The sequence below is a fragment of the Triticum aestivum genome, chromosome 5A, assembly GCF_018294505.1.
Source record: "Triticum aestivum cultivar Chinese Spring chromosome 5A, IWGSC CS RefSeq v2.1, whole genome shotgun sequence".
Lineage (NCBI taxonomy): Eukaryota > Viridiplantae > Streptophyta > Magnoliopsida > Poales > Poaceae > Triticum > Triticum aestivum.
This window is the reverse complement of record NC_057806.1, coordinates 362,359,222-362,364,802: the sequence shown is the minus strand read 5'-3', so window position 1 is coordinate 362,364,802 and position 5,581 is coordinate 362,359,222.

The following is a 5,581-nucleotide window of genomic DNA, read 5'->3' as shown; positions in this document are numbered from 1 at the left end:
ACTAGCAATTTTAGTAGGAGGGACTTCAGCTTTATCATATCTATAGAGAGAATTTACCTTTACTACCTGTGTCGGGATATCAGGATCAGGAGGTTCTTCAATAAATAAAGAATTAAGATCATATGTTTCTTCAACAGGCGGTGAATTAATACCATGTATTTCTTCAATAGGATGTAAATTCTTAACATCTTCAGCTTTAATACCTTTTTCTTTCATAGATTTCTTTGCATCTTGCATATCTTCAGGACTGAGGAATAGAACACCTCTCTTCTTCGGAGTTGGTTTAAGAATAGGCTCAGTAATTAGAGCAGGAACTGGCTCGGGAGGTGGCTCAGGAGGTGCCCAATTATTTTCATTTGTCAACATATTATTCAATAGGATTTCAGCTTCATCCGGTGTTCTTTCCCTGAAAAGAGAACCAGCACACCTATCCAGGTAATCTCTGGAAGCATCGGTTAGTCCATTATAAAAGATATCAAGTATTTCGGGTTTCTTAAGGGCATGATCAGGCAAAGCATTAAGTAACTTGAGAAGCCTCCCCCAAGCTTGTGGGAGACTCTCTTCTTTAATTTGCACGAAGTTGTATATTTCCCTCAAAGCAGCTTGTTTCTTATGAGCAGGGAAATATTTAGCAGAGAAGTAATAAATCATATCCTAGGGACTACGCACACAACCAGGATCAAGAGAATTAAACCATATCTTAGCATCACCCTTTAATGAGAACGGAAATATTTTGAGTATATAGAAGTAACGCGATCTCTCATCATTACTGAACAGGGCATCTATATCATTTAACTTAGTAAGATGTGCCACAACAGTTTCAGATTCATAGCCATAAAACGGATCAGATTCAACCAAAGTAATTATATCAGGATCAACAGAGAATTCATAATCCTTATCAGGAACACATATAGGTGAAGTAGCAAAAGCAGGGTCGGGTTTCATTTTATCTCTAAGTGATTCTTTGTTCCATTCAACTAATAACCTCTTAAGCTCATATCTATCTTTGCAAAGCTAAAATAGCGGCAGAAGATTCCATCTCAAAAAGATAGCCCTCAGGAATAACAGGCATATTTTCATCATCACTATCATCATCGTATTCAGATTCAATAATTTCTTTTTCTCTAGCCCTAGAAATTTGTTCATCAAGAAATTCACCAAGGGGCACAGTAGTATCAGGCATAGAAGTTGTTTCATCATAAGTATCATGCATAGCAGGAGTGGCATCATCAATAACATGCGACATATTAGAACGAATAGCAGAAGCAGGTGTAGGTGTCGCAAACCTACTCATAACAGAAGGTGAATCAAGTGCAGAGCTAGATGACAATTCCTTACCTCCCCTCGTAGTTGAGGGATAGATCTTGGTTTCTGGATCTCTCAAGTTCTTCATAGTGTCCAGCAGATATAAATCCCAAGTGACACAAAGAATAGAGCTATGCTCCCAGGCAACGGCGCCAGAAATTAGTCTTGATAACCCACAAGTATAGGGGATCGCAACAGCTTTCGAGGGTAGAGTATTCAACCCAAATTTATTGATTCAACACAAGGGGAGCCAAAGAATATTCTCAAGTATTAGCAGCTGAGTTGTCAATTCAACCACACCTAGAAACTTAGTATCTGCAGCAAAGTGTTTAGTAGCAAAGTAATATGATAGTGGTGGTAGCGGCAACAAAAGTAAAGACAACAAAAGTAATGTTTTTGGTATTTTGTAGTGATTGCAACAGTAGCAGCGGGAAAGTAAATAAGCGTAAACCAGTATATGGAAAACTCGTAGGCACCGGATTAGTGGTGGATAATTATGCCGGATGTGGTTCATCATGTAACAGTCATAACATAGGGTGACACAAAACTAGCTCTAGTTCATCAATGTAATGTAGGCATGTATTCCGAATATAGTCATACATGCTTATGGAAAAGAACTTGCATGACATCTTTTGTCCTACCCTCCCGTGGCAGCGGGGTCCTATTGGAAACTAAGGGATATTAAGGCCTCCTTTTAATAGAGAACCGGAACAAAGCATTAGCACATAGTGAATACATGAACTCCTCAAACTATGGTCATCACCGGGAGTGGTCCCGATTATTGTCACTTCGGGGTTGCCGGATCATAACACACAGTAGGTGACTATAGACTTGCAAGATAGGATCAAGAACTCACATATATTCATGAAAACATAATAGGTTTAGATCTGAAATCATGGCACTCGGGCCCTTGTGACAAGCATTAAGCATAGCAAAGTCATAGCAACATCAATCTCAGAACATAATGGATACTAGGGATCAAACCCTAACAAAACTAACTCGATTACATGATAAATCTCATCCAACCCATCACCGTCCAGCAAGCCTACGATGGAATTACTCACTCACGGCGGTGAGCATCATGAAATTGGTGATGGAGGATGGTTGATGATGACGACGGCGATGAATCCCCCTCTCCGGAGCCCCGAACGGACTCCAGATCAGCCCTCCCGAGAGGTTTTAGGGCTTGGTGGCGGCTCCGTATCGTAAAACGCGATGATTTCTTCTCTCTGATTTTTCTCTCTCCGAAAGCAAATATATAGAGTTGGAGTTGGCGTCGGAGGGCATCCAGGGGGCCCACGAGGTAGGGGGCGCGCCCTAGGGGGTTGCGCCCCCACCCTCGTGAGAAGGGTGTGGGCCCCCTGGTCTTCATCTTTGGCGAGGATTTTTTATTATTTTTTCTAAGATGTTCCGTGGAGTTTCAGATCATTCCGAGAATATTTGTTTTCTGCACATAAAACAACATCATGGCAATTCTGCTGAAAACAGCGTCAGTCCGGGTTAGTTCCATTCAAATCATACAAGTTAGAGTTCAAAACAAGGGCAAAAGTGTTTGGAAAAGTAGATACGACGGAGACTTATTAGTCCATCGCCTCCATAGGTGCTTGTGGCTTCTGGTCACTTCGTCTTGGATTGGAGTGAACAGTGTTGCGCAGAAACTAGGAGTAGATGGATTGGAGTGGTGGGCGCCTTTATATGAGAAGAGACTAGTCATTTACTACATTGTGCACCGCAACCGTGTGTGGGTCTGACGTGAACGGCACATGCATGTTGTACTTATTCCACTTTCTCGTTTTGAACTCGTGACTTGTAGTAACCCTCAATTTTGAATATATAAGTTTGGTTGTCATGCCAATATATACATCACTCCCTCCATGTAGGTTTTCTCGCTGAAGTCAAAATTAGACACAAAACACGATGATGACGGACCAGTCTACCTCCGTCCTGGTTTATTGCTCCCGGTCGTAATCGGTGCCAAATTTTGACCATAAATTTGACTAACAAAAGGTTCATGCATGTCACCAAAATTATATCATTGAAAACTATGTTCAAATACCAATGATATAATTTTTGTTGAAGTGCTTGCACTATATTTTTGTCAGTTAAATCTTTGGTCAAAATTTAGCACAAATTACAAAAGGGACTAATAAACCATGACCTAGGTAGTACACCAGGTCGAAGACAGTGATACTACATATAATTAACGCCAAATAAGAGCAAGGGATCACACATGTCATTTACGACTGGAATAAAAATGGCTTGCACTAATAAAACATTAAGGCCACAAGGCGATGCAGTGCTGGTTACAGGAGGCAAGAAGAAAGATGCATCCATCGATGACGTACACCTCCTCGACTCAGGGCGCTGGCCCACCGAAAGGCGGCTAAGTAGCAACGACTTTCTTGGCCAGGTCGACGTGCTTCTGAACAATGGCGTCCAGAGATTGCAGCCGCTGGAAGAAGGCCAACATATTTCTGTCCTTGCTTGCCTTTCAGTGGCCTATGTAGACGATTTCCTCGTAGACGTGGATGTGCAGATCGATGGTTTCTTGCATGGTGAGGCGCTGTGCGGTGAGCGCGGCCTCGAGGTGCACATTCTTCGTCGTGACCTCCGGCGGCTGCATGGCCACCAGTGCTTCAAAGAGTTCATCACATTGGAGGCCGATGAGGGTGGCAGGCAATGAGGAGCCTGGGCACGCGAGCTGGAGCAGTACGGCAAGGGCGTCCGCGCGCTTCTTGATGACAATGAACTTGCAGATGGAGTCGACCATCACCTGGCACATGCGAGAGGCGAAGCCGGCGTCGACGAGGTCTATGACGCTGGCGGTCGCCAGCACCGTCTAGAAATGCTGCGTGGTGTGGGGCCGCAGGTTGGCCTCTTGGACGATCCAGCACAGCCGACTACCGCTCGCGTCCATCGACGCCATGGGTGCTTGTGGCTTCTGGTCACTTGGTCTTGGTCTTGTTTGGAGTGGGCAGTGTTGCGCAGAGACTAGGAGTAGATGGATTGGAGTGGTGGGGTGCCTTTATATGAGAGTCCAAACTGCATTGCATTCACAACATGCTAGCTCCATTCTGCTTCTCCAACCTTTGCATGCTAATTGAATGCGGAGGCATCATTGCCCATTCAATGTTTTCGGGAACCGCTACCCTCTGCCTCGTTGGTAGTAGTATACTCAATATTGTGCACCACAACCAAGGCGGAGAGGAAAACGAGAGAACTACATATTTATTTACGGTGTCGATTCACTCATTTTGCTCCATATGTGAGTATTTAGGGTGTAGTCACTTGTTGAAATCTCTAGAAAGGCAAAAACTCCATCCGTTTTTATTTGCTCTGCATATTAGAGTTGACTGAGGTCAAATTTTCATAAAGTTTGACCAAGTTTGTAAAAAATAATATAAACATTTATCATAACAAATATATATGATGTGAAAGTACATTCAATAATAAATCTAATTGTATTGATTTGTTATTGCTTATGTTAATGTATTTTTATAAACTTGGTCAAAGTTTATAAAGCTTGACTTTTACCATAGCTAATATGAGGACTAAATAAAAATGAAGGGAGTATTTAGGAACGGAGGGAGTAGTCCCTCCTTTCTGTTTTATAGGGATATACTATTAAAAACAAGTACAATAGTGGGCTTATAGCCTGCTTACATGGCAATTTTGTCTCATGCAAGAGCCTGGCTATATGCGTGCTCCAAGGCTCCGCACCACGCCCTACCCTACACAAAGACTGCCATGCGAGCGTTTGCAACTGCCACGTTGGGTTGCGCTTGGCTCTTCGCCTCTTCGAGAAGATGAACAATGATGTTACTACTTCTACAGTATCGAATCAACTGCTGCATGTCCGTCCACCGCGTGCAGGAGGGATAGCTTGTTGTAGTATGCAAAAGCCCGTCCTCGTCTGCGGGCCATTGCACGCATAGGTGAGGGAGAGGGCGTGTAGTGTAGTAAAATCAAGCTTCTCCTCGTTGTGCGAGTTGATGCGACACATCATAGCACTGGCCCCACATGCTTGCCTCTAAACTTGGCTAAAAGACCCGTAGTGTACAATATATTTGCTGCAACCTCTAACATTTACCCCACCACAAATTAAAATATATGTTCCTGTCTTGACCAGATGAGCGTGCAAACTACAATCACTAGGATGATAGGTCGGACCAACAAATTAGTTTAATAAAAAAATGCTTCGAGACGGCCTCATAGCATGGAGCCGACCCCACCGATTTTAAGCTTAGAAGCACGGTACATGCTATCCTAGACTATG